Source organism: Humulus lupulus, chromosome X (genome assembly GCF_963169125.1).
Source record: "Humulus lupulus chromosome X, drHumLupu1.1, whole genome shotgun sequence".
NCBI classification, from domain to species: Eukaryota; Viridiplantae; Streptophyta; class Magnoliopsida; order Rosales; family Cannabaceae; genus Humulus; species Humulus lupulus.
The window spans coordinates 163586448-163606004 of NC_084802.1; the positions used below are offsets into that span (position 1 = coordinate 163586448).

The 19557-nt window shown below is 40.0% G+C and overlaps 1 non-coding gene across 1 annotated transcript; it reads right to left on the reverse strand.

Annotated features, from left to right (window-relative positions):
- Nucleotides 1-3780: 3780 nt before the first annotated feature.
- Nucleotides 3781-3887, reverse strand: LOC133807906 (small nucleolar RNA R71). The gene has a single exon (XR_009879791.1). It is a non-coding gene; the product is annotated as a small nucleolar RNA R71 (small nucleolar RNA).
- Nucleotides 3888-19557: the final 15670 nt, after the last annotated feature.

Below are 19557 nucleotides of genomic sequence, written 5' to 3' on the forward strand. Positions count from 1 at the left end.
GGCAACTCTATCAACACTATTCAAGGTAAGAGTTGATACAAGGATCAAAGTATGAATGGGCTACTTGAGAGAATATTTATTATTCGAAACAAATATGCAATTATATGATAATTGAAGTTGCACAATTTATTATTACATTAATGCAATTTTCGAAATTGTGTAGAAATAAAAGAAGTTGATTTTAATCAATTATTTTATTTAAGTGTGAAAGGATAAATATGGATAGTCAAAATTGGTTTTGATTATTATATTTATTTAATTAATAATAAGATGATAATGAAATTCAAATTTTGAATTTTGAATTTTGAAATTTAAGTTGTTATCTTTTCCTTAAAAAGATGATACCTTATTTGAATTTCTAATAGTTAATTAATTAAAATAAAAATGCATGAAAAATCAAATCTCCTTATATTAGGGAAGTGCTACACACAAAGGGCTTCCTGGACTGCCCTATGCGTGTACCACTACTGACAGTGATCGGTTATTGGTTTTTTATTTTATTTAATTAATTAATAAAATATTTTTAAAATGGAATGTAAGACTCTGTCTTTAATTATCATTTATTTATTATTATTAAGATGATCAATTTTATTTGATTATTATTATTATGATAATAATATCTATATATTCTATATGATATAAAATAGGAATATAACAGTTTTACAAGAGAAATCAGAAAAAACTGATCATCTTTTTCTCACAAAAGATAAACCTTTCTATCTAGCCTATAATCAAGAGTCTCGTGTGTTGAGAATACTTTTGATTCACAAATTTGATCATTGTTCTCTATGTTCCCACCCACATCTTGAGGTGTAGACAACGTCTTGGAAGATCTTGGTATGAGTACTCTAGCGAGGATAGGAAGATCGAAATATATACGAAAAGATTCAAGGATTCTTTATAGGCTACAAGAGGTAAATCATTTCATATTATTTTCATATACATATTTTTTTGATTAACATATTGCATATTAAAGGATCCACATATAAAGTTGTTTATATGAAAAACAAAATTGTTATATACAATGCTACCATTACCGCAATTTCTGCTGCGCACTAGCAATTGTTCCTAACAATTGGTACCAGAGCCATCTTTAATCCCTGCGTATGTTAATTACTGTGTGGGTATCATATGTATTTTTTATATTATGTGTAATATATGAATGGATGGATGTTAAAGTATGAATTGTTTATGTTCTTAAGGGTTGGTTTTCATGGTGTTTTTGGGTTAGGAAAAGTTCTTAAATTTTCTAAATATACAAAAAATTGTAAGCCATTTTGAGGCATAGGAATTTTGTAATTTATTTTTCTTAAATTCTAGAAAAAATTCTATTATGGCCCGAGCCCCGAGTTCAAACCCCGAGGTCCGAGCCTGCACCCTTGTGTTGTGCCTGCCTTGTGCCCATGCGCCCCACGCCAAGCCAGCGCACCTGTACCCACGTCGTACAAGCGCGCCCCTGCGTTGTGCCTGCCCTATGCCCACGCTGTGTCAGCACGCCCCCACGCCGTGTCGCGCCTCTGCCAGCCACCCACGGCCCTGCCATCCGCCGCTCACCATGACACACCCATTAGGGTTTGTGTCATGCAAACCCTAATGGATGTGTAATTGTCCATTTGGGCCATTTTGAGCCCAATATAATTAAAAGTGTTTTAATTATAATTTTTTGAGTTAATTATGGTGAGTCCAAATTCCAATCGGGCCTCAATAACTTGTTGGGTATGAAAACCCAAAGTTTGATTGTTTTAAAGTTGTTAAAAATAATTAAAAGGCTATTTAATTCATAATGGATTATTAAAATGGTAATGTCCCAAAGACTAAAAGAGAAGGTCCAATATCAAAGGAGTTGTTCTTCATTAGGCCTAAGTTAGTTTAATTATTTTAGTGTATTTTTTGCAAGTGTTGTAATTTTCTAGAAATACCCAAAGCACCCAACAAACATTTATTTATTTTATTTATTTGCTTGAACATGATTAAATTGTTTAATATTTTATCATGCATTTTAACATGCCATACCTATTACCCACACAATACATATTAAGCATGCATTTGTTTTTAGAAACATGCTTAGGATTGATTTTATGTTTTTTATTTGATAACTTGTATAATTAATTTAGCCTTAATTAGTTAAGATGGTAAAAAGAATTTAAAGTTGTTTATTTTCTTATTTAATAAAATTATTTTATTAAATTAAATGGTATTCTATTTAAAAAGGCAAAATAAAATTAATCTAGGGCACGATTATTTATTTTGCATAATTTGATTAGTATTTATTAGAATATCATTTGGTAAAATTAATTTAATTAGTTATACAACCAAATTGAAAAATATTGATTTTGAGAAAAAACACATTTTTTTTAAAAAAAAAAAATAGTGAGTGAGAGAGGGAATTATGACAATAAGTCTCATGGTCTCCATTATTGGTTGAACACCGAGATTCATAGGAAGGGTCTCGTGTCGCCTCCGCTTGCGGCCTCCCTAAGGAAAGGCTTCTGAATATGTTTATTTTATCTCAAGGTTGACTTCTCATAAGAGAATAAGATCAGTGGTATATTTCAAGTTTGACTGACCCTAAGGCACACTCTTGAGTTAAGTCATTAATCAAAACATAATCGGCTACACTCCGAAGATGTATCTAGGCTTTCTAACACGACTAGTACATCTTGACCAAACTAACGGTAATTCACAAGTCAAAAGAGAAAAAGGAGATTTTATGTTTTCACTTATAGAGTTGAGATCTTGTCTCAAGATTAATTTGTGATTAATCTGACCTACCCCATGGCTGCCTTTGAGAGCCGCAGCGCTATTGGCTGGGGAATTGAGCCACAGCGCAGGACTATTAGAGTCTCGACGCTTGAGCAGTCAGAGATGAGGCGCATTCCAGATTTTGGACACGGCCTGCGGTGCCTCATTATAGAGCCGCAGTGCCTGAGTGGTTAATTCGCATAATAGGGCATTTTACACAAGGGCAAAAGCGGGATGTCACATCCAAAGCACATATTACTATTTAATCATCATTATGACGATTTCTGAAGAAAAAAAATCCTAAGGAGGAGACTCAAAGAGCACACGAAGGCGGCAAAGGCTTGGAGATCAACTAGTCTACCATTCTATTTCATTATTTGTTTTTACTTTTTCTGGATTAGAGATGTTGATATTTGGTTTTATGGATGTTATTATGTTCAGCATGAACTAATTTTTCATTTAGGGTGTTAGTGGATTCTCTTGAAACCTTGTGAGTATTTAATGAAGTTTTTATGATTTTCCTATTAATATTGTGAATTATTTGTCTTGTGATTAATTGGCTATGAATTGCATGATTTAAATGATTTTAACCTGAAATCTAATAAGTGAATGATAATTATGCTATAGTCAAATATTCATATATTTATATTGGACATGAGTACCTGTATGATCTATGTAGCTTAGAGACTATGTACTTCCTACTGTCATAGGAGTGCATTCATGCATCAAACACCCTACTATTGCTGCAAATAATATCGAGATCAAGCCATCAATATTACAAATGGTGCAGTCTACTGTTCAGTTTGGGGGGTTGCCCACAGAAGATCCTAATTTGCACATAGTCAATTTCCTGGAGCTATGTGCAACATTTAAGATGAATGGGGCGAGTGACGATGCAATTAGACTTAGATTATTCCCATTCTCTCTACAAGACTGAGGGAAGAGTTGGCTAATTTCACTACAAGTTAATTCTATCACAACATGGGAGGAGTTAGCCCAGAAGTTTTAGCAAAGTTTTTCCCTCTAGCAAAAGCTGCAAAGTTGAGAGGGGAAACTAATAATTTCTACCAAATAGAAGAGAAATCAGTTTATGATGCATGGGAAAGATTTAAAGAGTTGCTAAGGAAATGCCCACATCATGGTATAGAGAAGTTGATGCTAGTCCATAATTTTTATAATGGGTTGAATAGTACTACTCGTACCATAATAGATGTTGCAGCAGGAGGTGCGTTCATGAGCAAGAGTGCTAATGAAGCGTATGAATTGCTAGAGGAGATGACAATGAATAACTACCAGTGACCAACTGAAAGGGGACAGTCAAAGAAGGTGGCTAGTATGATTGAACTGGATGTTATTTCCATGCTTACAGCACAAGTGGTAACAAAACAATTACAACAAACCCATCTTCCATCCCAAGTCATGCAAGTACAAAATTTATGCGAGGCAGGTGGTAGTGGTCATCCAATGAATCAGTGCCCTATCTTAAATATGAATAATATGCCCATGGAAGAAGTGCAAGCTGTTGACCCGCGATTTTGCCAACGACACGGAGTCAAATATACGACAAAAGATAAAACGACAATTAAGAATTTAATCTAATGGAAAAGAAGAAAACACCAAGGATTTATAGTGGTTCGGCCCCAAAGAATGGTAATGACCTACGTCCACTTAGTGCTATTATTAATATTGAATCTCAAAGTTGTGATCAAAGAACTAGGGTTCTTGAGTTTCACAAACCTTGGAAGAAATACAATGGAACGATGGATAATTGCACTATAAATCTCTTTCTCTCTATACTTTGCAAAAAGATTATGGGATCAAAAGTCCCTTCCTTGAGCTATTTCATGCATACTTATAGGCTCAAGGAGGGTTACACGGGACAATGGGCCATATCTTTCCTTAATAACCGCGTATCAAGGTAATAATGAGGAAATATTCAATGCAATTATTATAAGATTACAATCTTAGAAGTAAATAAATCAAGTTATATGATCAGCCTGGTCGTATCTAAAAGTTAAGCCCTGACGAAGCAATGTGCCTCTGGTCGATAGTCGAAAAACACTTTCGCCACGTGTCAACCACATGTGAGAAATCCTTGCCACATCATCAGCAGCCGTTCGCAAAAGTCCGTGAATAAATCACTATCAAACTGGGTGTCGTTATCCGAGACGATTTTCCTTGGCAATACATAGCAACAAACGATGTTTTTTATCACGAAATCCAGCACCTTCTTGGTTGTTATGGTTGCGAGCGGCTCAGCTTTGGCCCATTTAGTGAAGTAATCGACGGCAACCACAGCATACTTGACGCTGCCCTTTCCTGTGGGCAAGATCCGATTAGATCTATACCCCAAAATGCAAACGGCCACAGACTTTGCATCTGTTTAAGCTCATTAGGGGCTGCTCGTGGGATTTTGGAGAACCTCTGGCACTTGTCGCACCTCCGTACAAACTCCATCGAGTCTTCATTCATCGTGGGCCAGAAGTATCCTTGCCTCAGGATCTTTTTTGAAAAGTTTTGCCCCGTAGTGTGGTCCCCACAAAAGCCTTCGTGTACCTCTTTCATCAATTCTTTGGCTTTCTCTTTTGAAACACATCTAAGAAGTGGCTTTGAGTATCCCCTCCAGTACAAGACTCCATCTACCAGGAAATACCTAGCAGCCTGTCACTAAAGGGTCCTAGCTCTATTTCTGTCCGTCGGCAACACGCCTTGCGTCAGATACTCTACGTATGGTGCCATCCACGTATCCGCCATCTGGATCACCAAAGTGGTCTCCTCTGCTTGGATGCTCGGCATAGATAGTCGTTCAACTGGTACTATGTTCAGAGTATTAGCATCCTTCGTACTTGCTAACTTGGCCAAAGCATCAGCATTGGAATTCTGGTCGCGAGGTACTTGCTGGAGGTTGTATTTGTCGAACTGAGCCAATAGATCTTTTGTTTTGTTTAAATAGGCAACCATCTTTAAACCTCGTGCCTGGTACTCTCCCATGACTTGATTCACCACCAGCTGAGAATCACTATAGATGTCGAGCACCTTTATATTCATATCCCTGGCTAATCGTAACCCGGCAAGCAATGCTTCATACTCAGCTTCATTGTTAGAAGTAGTGAAGTCAAACCTGATTGCACAGTGAAAACGATGCCCTTCAGGCTCACAATCACCCCTGCTCCTGCATGATGCTCATTGGAAGAGCCATCTGTAAATAACTTCCATGAGGGAGGTTGGTTTTGCAACTTAGGCTCTTTCGGTTCTTCGTTCTGCTCGCTATCTGTAAGTTCGGTGAACTCTGCAATGAAGTCAGTCAGGGCTTGCCCTTTTATTGTTGCTCGCGGCAAGTAAGAGATATCGAACTGGCCATTTTAAAATTCTACCCATAGCCTCTAGATTTTGCAGAACTTGCCGTAGAGGCTGGTCGGTCAAAACCATGATTGGTTGAGCTTGAAAGTAAGGACGCAGTTTCCTTTAGGCCAAAATTAAGCAATAGGCTAGCTTCTCGATGGGTGGGTACCACTGTTCTGCTCCAATTAGCCTTTTGCTTACATAGTAAGCAGCCTTCTGCACGCCTTCTTCCTCCCTTACTAAAACGGCACTAGCAGCATATTCCGTGATCACCAGGTAGATGAACAAAGTTTCCATATCGACCAGCTTTGACAGGATGGGTGGTTGCGCCATGTGAGTCTTCAATGCTTGATATGCCTGCTCGCACTCCTCCGTCCATTCAAATTTCTTGTTGCCTCTAAGTAGATTAAAAAATGGGACGCACTTGTCTATTGATTTTGAAATAAATCTACTAAGAGCGGCAATTCTTCCGGTTAAACTTTTAACATCCTTAATCTTCGCTGGCGATTTCATATCGATCAGAGCTCTGATTTTCTCGGGATTGGCTTCAATTCCTCTCGAGTTAACTATAAATCCCAAGAACTTCCCAGATCCTACTCCAATGGAGCATTTGAGGGGATTAAGCTTCATCTGATATTTATTCAAGACGTTGAAGCACTCCTGCAAATCCTCTATATGCCGTTCTGTCTTCTTCAACTTGACCAGCATGTCATCGACATAGACCTCCATGTTTGTCTCGATCAGCTCTTTGAACATGTGGTTGACTAGTCGCTGGTAAGTCGCACCAGCATTTTTCAAACCGAAGGGCATTACTTTGTAACAGTAAATCCCTGTATCAGTCTGAAAGCTAGTGTGATCCTCATCAGGAGGATGCATACTAATTTGATTATACCCGGAGTATGCATCCATGAATGAGAGATTCTCATGCCCTGCAGTGGCATCGACCAGTTGGTCGATTCTAGGGAGGGGGAAACAATCCTTGGGGCAGGCTTTATTGAGGTCTGTGAAATCCACACATGTTCACCATTTTCCATTCGGCTTGGGAACTAGCACAGGATTAGAGACCCACGATGTATATAACGCCACCCTGATGAACCCATTCTCCTTCAGCTTTTCGACTTCTTCTTTTAAGGCCTTTGATCTATCTTTGTCGAACAGCCTCCTTTTCTATTGCACCAGTGGATAACTCTTGTCAATGTTCAGGACATGGCTGACGACTACAGGGTCTATTCCGACCATGTCCTTGTGCGACCAGGTGAAGAATTCCTAGTTCCTCCTCAAAAACTCCACCAGTGCTTGTTTTGTTGTTGTCGCTAAGTTTTTGCCGACTTTCACAACCCTGGTCGAATTTTCTTCATCGAGTTGGACCTCTACAAGGTCCTTGATGGGTCTTATTTCCTCCTCAAAATCCCCAAAGCGAGGATCCAAGTCTCTATCCTCACTTTGGGTAACGCCCTATTTGGTGACATTATCACCTGAGTGGGCCTGAGCATCAATTTTCATTTGCAACTCTTTTCTGGGAACATCTCTAGATACACCCTTCTTTGCCTTGGTGATCGAGGCGTTGTAGCACTCCCTTACTTCCCGCTGATTTCCCAATAGGCATCCTACCCCTACGTCTGTTGGGAATTTCATGACAAGGTGCCATATTGAAGTGACGGCCCGTAGGTCGACCAGAATTGGTCTCCCAATTACAGCATTGTATGCTGAAGGACAATCAACTGCTATGAAAGTAGTGAGTAATGTCCTATTGGCAGGTGCAGTACCTGCTGTAACTGGAAGCCTAATCGACCCTGTTGGGGCAAGCCCTTCATCAGAAAAACCATAGATGGTTTGGTTGCATGGCTCCAGGTCCTTGACAGACAGCTTCATTCTTTCTAGCGAAGACTTGTTCGGGATGTTGACCGAACTTCCTGTGTCGACCAACACCCTCTTCACCATCATGTTGGCAATTTGTACATCTACCACCAGTGGATCGGAGTGTGGGAATCGCACGTGCTGGGCATCGTCTTAGAGAAGGTTATTCATTCCTCCTCTATTCGAGCTTTCTTTGGTGCTCGATCCTCCACACTCATCATCTCGATGTCCTGGTCGTGGCGTAGGGTTTTAGCATATTGTTCCCTTGGCTTCCCACTATATCCTGCAAGATGTGGGCCTCCGCATACGGTGAGTAAAGTGCCTGCCACAGGAGCTAGCTGTAGAGGTGGCGAGCGTTGGTGTGCAGGCGCCTGCTCGTTGCCACCTTGAGCCTCTTGTTGAGACCCTCTCGCGGCTCGCACATATCTTCTTAAATGTCCCTGTCTGATCAGGAACTCAATCTCGTCTTTCAACTGGCTACATTCATTGGTGTCGTGCTCGTAGTCATTATGAAAACAACAGAACTTCGTCGTATCTCTCTTGGAGATATCTTTCCTTATAGCTGCGGGTCGTTTGTAAAGCACGCTTGAGCTGGTCGCTTGGTAGACTTCAGCTCGACTTTTGAAAAGGGTCGTGTAGTTGGTGAATCTCGGCTCGTATCGACTGCCTTTGGGGCGTTTACTCTCAGAAGCTGAGGGTTCATTGTTTGCCCATTTTCCACCGTTCCTACCATTGCCATTCCCATTGCCCCTGTCATTGCCATTGGGCTTTTCTGACCCGTTGGCAGCTTTCGCGGGTTCTTCCTTGGGCCCCTTGTCTTTTGTTGGCGATTTCCCTTCATTGGCATTCGCATCTTCGAGCTTGATATATCGATCAGCCCGATCCAAAAACTCTTGGGTACTTCTTACCCCATTCTTTCTGAGGCTACTCCAGAGGGGTGAATGGCGCCTAATCCCAGCAGTTAGAGCCATCATCTTACCTTCATTGCCCACTATCTTGGCTCCAGCTGCTGCTCGCATGAAGCGTTGGACATATTCTTTCAAGGGCACTCCCTCTTTCTGGCGTATCTCAACCAGCTGGTTGGCCTCTGTGGGGTGTACGTGACCCGCGTAGAACTGTCCGTAAAATTCCTTCACGAACATTTCCCAAGATACTATACTAGCAGGAGGGAACTTGAAGAACCATTCCTGGGCGGTATCAGACAGTGTCGTAGGGAAGATCCGGTAGCGGGCATCTTCCGACACTTTTTGTATATCCATTTGTATCTCAAACTTATTAACGTGAGATACTGGGTCTCCGTACCCATCAAAGTTCGACAATGTTGGCATCTTGAACTTACTGGGGGTTTCAGCTGCAGCAATCCTCTGTACAAAGGGATGCTCCTCCTCCTATCATACTCAATATGGGACGTTCATCCCCCGACCAGTTGCTGTACCGCCTAGTTTAGAGTATCAATCTGAGCCTGAATAGCTTCTGGGACTGATGGGGCCACCGGTGCCGGGGAAGCGTACTCGTCGTGCCTCTCACGGTGGTCGTTAAGTACGTCCCTTAAATCATCGTCTCTACATCTCTGCTCGCTAGCTCCTAGCCGACTAAAGACGTTTTGCTGCCTGGGTTGCCCCTCAGCGTTGTGGCTAGCTGGCCTATTTTCTCTAGGTGGGGGGCTTCTGCCTCCACCTCTTTCCTCGTTTCTCCAACCAGCATTTCTTCTGCCAGAATCGGCTTCATTATAGTCATGGCCATCTCTAAATTGTGGCTGACTACGGCATGACCAGCTGTTCACGCTATTTCCTCCTCGGGCTAGCATTTCTCGAGTGTCAGGGGGAGGCCTGCGATGGTCGTTGGGTCCTCGTGCATTGTTATGCTGTGGGGGGCCCTTGACCGCAGAGCCTGACTCGGTGTTCCTTCTGTTGGCAGAAGGACGCTGCCCCCTGCTCCGTAGATTCGGCTCTTCATCCCCTGGGCGTCTAGGGCTGCGGGGTGGTTGCCCGGCCCTATTCTGCCTCGGGTGCTGGGGATTGTCTCGACCAGCCTGAGATGGAGGCTGCTGCTCAGGATCCCTAGGTGGGACATCATCCTGAACCACAGGCAGCTACTCCGACCTTTCAGGGCTTGCTGGCTAAAGCGGAGGGCTAGGATTGGGACCTCTTTGAGGTGGCACATTCAGCGACTGATCTGGCTCAGAGGCTGGCGCAGCCTGACTCCTAGCCAGTTGGATGGCTGCTTCAAGGGCAGCCATGGCATCCCTCTGCCGACGATCCATTTCCGCCTGCCGCTCACTCAGCTCCTAGCGCTAGCGTTCTATTTCTCTTTGCTGCAACTCCATTGTCTTCGCCGCATTCTCCTGATTGGCCCTCAGATTAGCCAACTCATCCTGCAACACCCCTAGCGTTGCCCTTAGTGTTTCAGAATCTAACTCCTCCTCATCAAACTCCAAATGTGGTTCATTCTTAGCCACATTTGGGGGAGGAGGTTAGGATGGTGCAGCGCCAGTGGCTTGCCAGTCTTCTTAGATGTTTTCGCCATTAGATTTTCTCACAATTTTTCATCAAGCTCTCAATGAAAGCACCAGAATGTTGACCCACGATTTGGCCAACGACACGGAGTCAAATATATGACAAAAGATAAAATGACAATTAAGAATTTAATCTAATGGAAAAGAAGAAAACATCAAGGATTTATAGTGGTTCGGCCCCAAAGAATGGTAATGAACTACGTCCACTTAGTGCTATTATTAATATTGAATCTCGAAGCCGTGATCGAAGAACTAGGGTTAATTAGTTTCACAAACCTTGGAAGAAATACAATGGAACGATGGATAAATGCACTATAGCTCTCTTTCTCTCTATACTTAGCAAAAAGATTTCGGGATCAAAAGTCCCTTCCTTGAGCTATTTCATGCATATTTATAGGCTCAAGGAGGGTTACACGGGCCAATGGGTCATATCTTTCCTTAATAATTTCATATCAAGGTAATAATGAGGAAATATTCAATGCAATTATTATAAGATTACAATCTTAGTAGTAAATAAATCAAGTTATATGACCAGCCTGGTCATATCTAAAAGTTAAGCCCTGACGAAGCGATGTGCCTCTGGTCAATAGTCGAACAACACTTCTGCCACGTGTCAACCACGTGTGAGAAATCCTTGCCACGTCATCAGCAGTCATTTTTTGGGTAAACACAAGCTATAGGAAATTACCAGAGACAAAACAATAACCCTTATTCCATGTCATACAACCAAGGTTGGAAGAACCACCCAAATTTCTCTTGGACAAATAATCAACCCACTCAGCAATCTTATCAACAACCTCCACTGGGATTCTATCAACCACAAAATAGACCTCCACAATATCCAATGCCCATGATGCAACCTGGTGCGTTGAACCAAGTCATGAAAGAGACAAGGGCGTCTATGAGGAGTTTGGAGACGCAAATAGGTCAGTTGGCCAATCTAATGACTAATAGAGCACAGGGAAATTTGCCTAGCACTACTAAAGTCAATCCTAAAGAATAGTGCCAAGCCATCACCTTGAGAAGTTGAACACAGTACGAGGAGCCTAAGAGAACTCAGTCAGAAGAGATAAGTTAGGAGAAAAAGGACCAAGGCATAACAAAGAAACACTCTAGTGAAAAAAAAAAGTTACGTATAGCCTCCCAGAAAAGGAGGTGGTACCTCTAGTAAGCATTGAGAACCATATCAAGATCCCATACCCACAGAGGCTCCATGAGCATGATCTAGATAAATAGTTTGCGATGTTTTGGAGGTATTAAAAAAGTTGCATATTAATATCCCCTTCACTGGAGCATTGGAACAAATGCCTAGCTATGTCAAGTTTATGAAAGAGATTCTGGCTAACAAAAGAAAAATGGGAGATTATGAAACTATAGCATTGACTGAGGAGTGTAGTGCTATTTTACAAAGAAATCTCCCCCAAAAGTTAAGAGATCCAGGGAGTTTTACCATACCTTGCACCATTGGGGACTTTGAATGCAAGCATGCTTTGTGTGATTTGGGTGCCAGTATAAATTTAATGTCATTGTCAGTATTCCACAGACTAGGGTTGGGTGAAGCAAGGCCCACAACAGTGACATTATAGTTGGTAGATTGTTCAGTCAAGCACCCTATGGGAATTATTGAAGACGTGTTGGTAAAAGTTGATAAGTTCATCTTCCCAATAGATTTTATAGTTTTGGATATGGAAGAAGATACAAACGTGCCAATTATCCTTGGAAGACCGTTTCTACCAATAGGACAAGCTCTAATTAATGTTCAAAAGGGATAGCTTCAATTGAGAGTTCAGGGGGATGAGGTTGTGTTCAATATTTTTAAGGCGATGCCTTATCCAAGAACGAGTGACAGTTGTATAGCATTGATGTGATTGATAATGCAGTTTTGGGAAGAAGGTGGAACAGTCATGCCTTAGAGGCGGTTTTGACAAGTAGTGGGGAAGATGATGATGAAGTCGAGATGAGGGATTATGTCAAATGGATAAACTCTTACCAGCCATACAAAAAGAAGTTCGAAGAGTTGGAATAAGGGCCAGAAAGGCCATTGCCATCCATTGAGCAGCCACCAGAGTTGGAATTAAAGTCTCTACCATATCATTTATGTTATGTTTATTTGGGTGAGAAAGAGACTTTACTTGTAATTGTATCTGCTGCACTTCCTAAAATAGAGATGGAAAAGTTATTGAGGGTTTTACGAGCTCATAAATTAGCCATTGGTTGGACATTGGCAGATATTAGAGGGATAAGACCTTCAACAGTGATGCATAGAATCTTGATGGAAAAGGATAATAATCCATCTATAGAAGCTCAGCGAAGACTCAACCCAGCTATGAAAGAAGTGGTACTCGAGCAGATTCTTAAATGGTTAGATGTCGGGGAGATATACCTGATATCTGATAGTGCATGGGTAAGTCCAGTACAAGTAGTTCTAAAGAAGGGAGGAATGACAGTGGTTAAGAATGAGAATAACGAATTGATTCTGACTCGTACTGTGACAGGTTGGAGGATATGTATAGATTATCGTAAATTGAATAAGGCCACTAGAAAAGATCACTTTCCCTTGCCTTTCATTGATCAAATGTTGGATAGGTTGGCGGGCCATAGTTATTATTGTTTCTTGGATGGGTATTCAGGATACCATCAAATTTCCAATGCATCTGAGGATCAAGAGAAAACCACGTTTACATGCTCGTATGGTACTTTTGCATTTAGAAGAATGTCATTTGGACTTTTTAATGCACCTGCAACATTTCAAAGATGTATGATGGCTATATTTTCGGACATGGTAGAAAAGGGTATTGAGATCTTTATGGATGATTTTTCTGATTATGGGTCTTCTTTTGATAATTGTTTGGCCAATCTGGAGTTGGTTCTTAAGAGATGTGAGGAATCTAACCTAGTATTGAACTGGTAAAAGTGCCACTTTATGGTGAATGAGGGAATTTTTCTAGGGCACAAGATTTCAAGTAAGGTAATTGAGGTAGATCAGGCTAAGATATCAACAATAGAGAATTTACTACCTCCGATTTCAGTAAAAGGAGTTAGAAGCTTTCTTGGTCATGCGGTGCTCTACAGAAGATTCATTAAATATTTTTCCAAGATTTCAAAACCCCTATCTACAATGTTAATGAATGGAGTATCTTATGAATTTTATGAGAAGTGTCGCCATTAAAGGTACTTAAGGAGAAATGGACTTCTGCACCGATAGTTGTTGCACCTAATTGGGAATTGCCATTTGAGTTGATGTGTGATGCAAGTGACTATGCAGTAGGAGCAATGTTGGGGCAACAAGTTAACAAGGTGTTTAGAGTAATTTATTATGCAAATCGTACATTGAATGATGCTCAGGTTAATTATGAGACTACAGAAAAGGAATTTTTGGCCATTGTGTTTGCTTTTGATAAGTTTAGGCCATATTCATAGGGAATAAGGTAATATTGTACACTGATCATTCCACCATTAAATACCTTATGACTAAGAAATATTCCAAGCCTTATCTCATTCGTTGGGTTCTACTACTCCAATAATTTGACATGGAGATTAGGGATAAGAAAGGTACTGAAAATTTGGTGGTTGATCATTTGTCTAGATTAGAACTGGAAGAGAGTCAAAGCAAGAAAGAGGTGCAAATTGATGATGCTTTTCTGGATGAGTAGTTATTTAAAGTAAAGGAGAATAAGGAGGTATCGTGGTTTGCTGATATGTTAATGTCTTGGCTGTCAATATAGTGCCTCCAGAAATGTCTAGACAACAACTAAAAAAGTTTTATTTGGAGGCAAAACACTATTATTGGGAGGAGCCCATCTTATACAAGCATTGTGCACATCAGATTATTCGTCGATGTGTGCCTGAAGATGAGATGGTGTCAATTTTGACCCATTGTCATACTTTTCATTATGGTGGTCATTTCGGAGCAACAAGGACATCTGCAAAAGTAGTACAATGTAGTTTCTATTGGCCTACATTGTGGAAAGATGCGAATACATTTGTAAAATCTTGTGATCGATGTCAACCAGTTGGCAACATTTCATGGAGAAATGAGATGCCCTTACTTGGGATGCTTGAGGTGGGATTATTTGATGTATGGGGGATAGATTTTATGGGTCCCTTTCCATCATCTTACAATAACAAGTACATCTTACTAGCAGTGGATTATGCATCTAAATGGGTGGAACCAGCAACAACACCTACAAATGACAACAAGGTGGTACTTAAATTCTTGCATAAGCATATTTTCACCCGTTTTGGCACGCCTAGGGCTTTAATAAGTGACAAAGGTAGCCATTTTTGTAACAAGATGATGGATTCCTTATTGGCTCGTTATGGTGTTCATCATAGAACTGCTACGCCATACCATCCTCAAACTAATGGTCAAGCAGAATTGTCAAATAGAGAAGTCAAAAGTATCCTTGAGAAGACAGTCAATAGAACAAGAAGAGATTAATCTAAGAAGCTCAATGATGCATTATGGGCATACAGGATTTCATATAAGACTCTTGTTGGCATGTCACCCTACAGGTTAGTTTTTGGTAAAGCATGTCATTTTCCGGTGGAGATGGAACATAAAGCTTACTGGGAAATAAGGGAGTTGAATATGGATGCCACAACAACAAGATATCATAGGACTTTGGAGCTGAATGAGATGGAAGAGTTTCTTAATGAGGCCTATGAGAACTCCAAGATCTATAAAGAGCGTACTAAATCTTGGCATGATAAAAATATTGTTCGCAAGGAGTTTCAACCAAGGCAATAGGTGTTGTTGTTCAGTTCTAGATTGAAGTTGTTTCCAGGAAAATTGAAGTCGAGATGGTCAGGGCCATTTACAGTGGTTAAAGTATTTCCTTATGGGGCAGTGTAGTTGAAAGGAAAGGATCGAGAGACGTTTAAGGCGTACGGGCAGAGAGTAAAGCCATATTTGGGTGGTCCTATTGATACAGTCAAGACCATCATCCAGCTACAACCTTTGTAAAGAAGAAGCAAGCGTATGGCTAAATGACGTTAACGACAGCGCTATTTGGGAGGCATCCCAAGTTCTTTTTAGTATTTTAATTCTTTTAATTGGACAAGTATTTTTGTTGTTTTTTGTTTAGTGTTAAATTTTTATTTTTGATTTTGTTTTTCTTCAGAATTTTGGACTTTAGACTTTAGATTGTAAATATTAGTCGTGGAATGCGTGAAAACTATAAAACTTTAAACAAAATGATGTTTTTCTGCAGAAACACATTTGAGCTGCGATGCCCCATATTTTAACAGCGGTACAAGCACGAACAGAGAGCTCAGGAATTTTCGTGAGTGCCCAGGCGTCGCAGCACCCTAACATTGAGTCGCAGTGCGCATCCCCATAATTTAGCCAAAATTTTAACATGGGTCGCGGCCCTTATTCGCGAAATTGCTATAACCCTTAAGTTTTCTATGTTTTCCCTCACTTCATCATTTTCTCTCTACACAGTCTGAAATTCCCACCTGCATTACACCATTATTTCAGGCAAACCCATCAAATATTTCCATAATATCTATCATAATTTTCCTATAACCTTTATTCAAACACTTTTCCACCATTACTTTGGCTTAAATTCCCTTTCAATTCCATTCTTGTCATTCGTAACCCTAACTTTGAATATTGGGGGAGCTTGTGCAATCTGTGGAGAGCTTGAGGAATATCTTTCATCAAATTTTCATTGTGGGTAATTATTTCTCTCTTCTTCTTTGAATATTTTGGTGTTTTTGACAGTATAATATTGTGAATTGGGAGGTTAAGAGTTTTATTGTCTAGATTGGGTGTTGAGTGTTGGTTTGAGAAGCTTGTTTGTGAGATTTGAGGTGCTTTGTTGATTTGGGGAAGTGGAAAAAAAACAAGGGGAGGTGCTATCAAAATTTTTGTAGAATTTAAGTGTTAAGAAGTGTAATGGGACCTAAGAGAATGAGTCATAGAGCATCGTCATTAAGGGGGGCAGTTTCTTATGATAAACCAAGGTTTGTAAGCAAAGAAGCTCAAGATAGACATGAGAGATTAAGAAAGCGGAGTTTAGTTCCAGAGCGAGGAATGGATTATCAGAATTTGTCTTTTGATGACCCAACATATGAGCCTATTAGGGTTATACTTCAAGATAGAGGTTTCCAATCATTGGTAAATGTTGAGAGCATTCCTAAACCAAATGTTTCTCTGGTGTATGAGTTTTATGCAAATTGGCCTGAGCAAGAGAATAATACATGTTTTGTGAGGGGGAAGTGGGTGCCAGTTAGTGTTGTGTCGTTTAACAATTTTTATTGGCTTCAGCCTTACCCCAAATGAGCAAGATGAGTATAATGCATTCTTACGCACTGAAATTAATTATGAGGAGGTGGTGGAGTTCATTGGTTGTACTAAAGCTAGAGTTACTTATACTCATGATGAGCCCAAACATATGTATAGGTGTCAGCTCAACCGAATAGCACGTGTGTTCTTTATATTTTGTGAGTGCTCGGTTGATCCCTTCATTACATTTTTCTGATATTTCTATGGACCAATTGCTTATGGTTTATGCAATCATGAAGGGGATGAAAATTGATGTGGGAAAATAGCTTAGAAATAGTATTGGGTTTATTTGTCGGCTCATGACAACTGGTGGCTTGGAGCATGGATCCTTTATTACGGATCTGTGTGAAACTTATGGAGTTTCGATGCATCCGACTGCTGTTAAAGGATGGGTGCAAGGTATTATTACTCATAGTGTTGTTTATGGGTATTATGCACCTATAGCAGTTCCTGATCCTGAGGAACAAAGACCGCATCATCGTCAACGAGTCGAGGCTGCTCAACCAAAGGATGCAAAGCAAAATGTAGTGGCTACTATGGATGAGGATCCAATGATGGCAATTGGTGGATTGATTAATCCTCATGTCCAATATACACATGCTCAGTTGAATTATATTATTCAGCAAAACAACCATATGCAACAATATTGGATGGCTAGGAATGCATATGAGCATACACATATCGATCAATGGAATGCTTTGGTCAATCGTTGGAATCTGAATGAAGCGCAGCAACCTTATTTTCAATACCCACCGGAGTTTCATCCTTATCAGCAGCCACCACCTCCTCCACCATACTGATGTGGTGATTGGGTAAGTTTTCTTTTCCTTTTATTTTTTTTAACACACTGGGGGCAATGTGTTATTTAAGTTTGGGGGAGGGATTACTTTATTTTGTTTTGTTTTAGATTTATTTGTTTTGTTTTAGTTGTTTTTAGTTTTTAGAATTATGAATCAAGTTGTTTTGGAAGCCAATGATACTTATAACCATGTGATGTGAGTGATTTTTTTTTTTACAAACTATGTGAATCTAAGTGCTTGGTGAATTAATTTAGTGATTAGCTTTGATTTGAGTTTGATTGTCATAAAAGCCTTGATTAATAAATTTCTTAAAATATTTTAGAACTTGCATAGTTTGTTGATTGAGCTGAAATTGGAATAATACATGCTTAGGAAGATGGTTTAGGAATTTTTTTTTTTTAAACAATTGAGCCTTTCAAGCCAACCTTAATATATTAAATCTCTAGTTACCCAAATTTTGAGCTTAATGTGAATTTTTTTTTTCGCCACTTATTTTGAGCTTAATTGAAACGTTGTTATTTACCTTTCCCTTGGATGTAAACCACGAGCATATGAAAAGCGATTGGGGGATGGATTGTAATTGGGCTTATATTTAGAAATTTGTGTCAATAGCAAGAGAAAAATTGAGAGAAAAAGAAAGATAGAAAGAAAGAAAAAATATTGAAAATGAACTACAGTTCAATTGAAAATACAAAGAAATAAGTTTGGAGGAGTGTAGTATCATCAAAAAATAAAAGAAAAAAAATGAAATGAAGAAAAATATATATATTTCAGTTTATGAATTTTCTCTCAAAGTAAGAAAATTTGGGAAATTTGGGATTGTTTTTGGGTTTGCAAGTTGATATAAGATTGGTTTGTTTGGTTGTGTTCTTATGGTATACTTAGCCTAAATGTTATTTTCATCTACCTTTACCTTAGTCATTCAATTATAAGCCTAAAAATCCTATAGATTTTTGAGCATGTGTTATCATATTAAGGGAGATTGATGGATTATGCAAGCATATGAAATACTCAATTTTGATGGAATGATTTGGAAAATTTTATAAGCATATAGTATTGTTGTAACAGTCAGAATCCTGTGATCTGCAGGGGGAAAGATTAGGTAAAAAGTTGTGCAATCCCACATCGCCTAGGGAAGGTCAAGTGTGATGATTCTAAGACTGTGTAGGTATGGGACTACACAGTTGAAGAGGGCTTAAATGGATTGATGGGTACTACTTATGCCAACAAGATGCATCTTCTTTTTGGTAGCCCATCACACTTGACCTTCCCTAGGCGATGCTTGACCTAGAGTAGTCTCATTATGGGTTACCTACTGAGAATTTTTTCCAGGAAGTGTGCGAGTGAGGACATAGCATGCTGGAAAGACTCATGTTGGTTTGTAGGGCTAGTCGTCATTCTTGGAAGCAGCCATAATAACGTGGGGCGTTACAAATGGTATTAGAGCCTTGACCAAGTTGGAATTGTGGCAAACAGGGACGTCGGACCCCTAAGGGGGGTGATTGTGACTGTCATAATCTTGTGATTCGCAGGGGGAAAGACCAGGTAAAAAGCTATGCAATCCCCATTGCCTGGGGAAGGTCAAGTGTGATGATTCTAAGACTGTGTAGGTATGGGACTACACAGTTAAAGAGGGCTTAAATGGAATGATGGGTACTACCTATGCCAACAAGATGCATCTTCTTTTAGGTAGCCCATCACTTGAGAACTCAGTCTCATGATGGGTGACCTCCTGAGAAGTTTTCCCAGGAAGCGTGCAAGTGAGGACAAAGCACGCTGGAAAGACTCGTGTTGGTTTGTAGGGCCATTCTTCATTCCAGGAAGCAGCCATAGTGACGTGGGGCGTTGCAATTGTGATTGTGTTTTATTTATTGGTTAATGTTGATTTTCATAGCGAAGATTGAAGTTGATTAATGAATTGATTTTACTGAAATTCCAAATGAAATGTAGTTGAAAACTCTGAGCTTGTATTGCATGGTTTTCATGAGGTGCAGGCTTGTAAGGTAAAC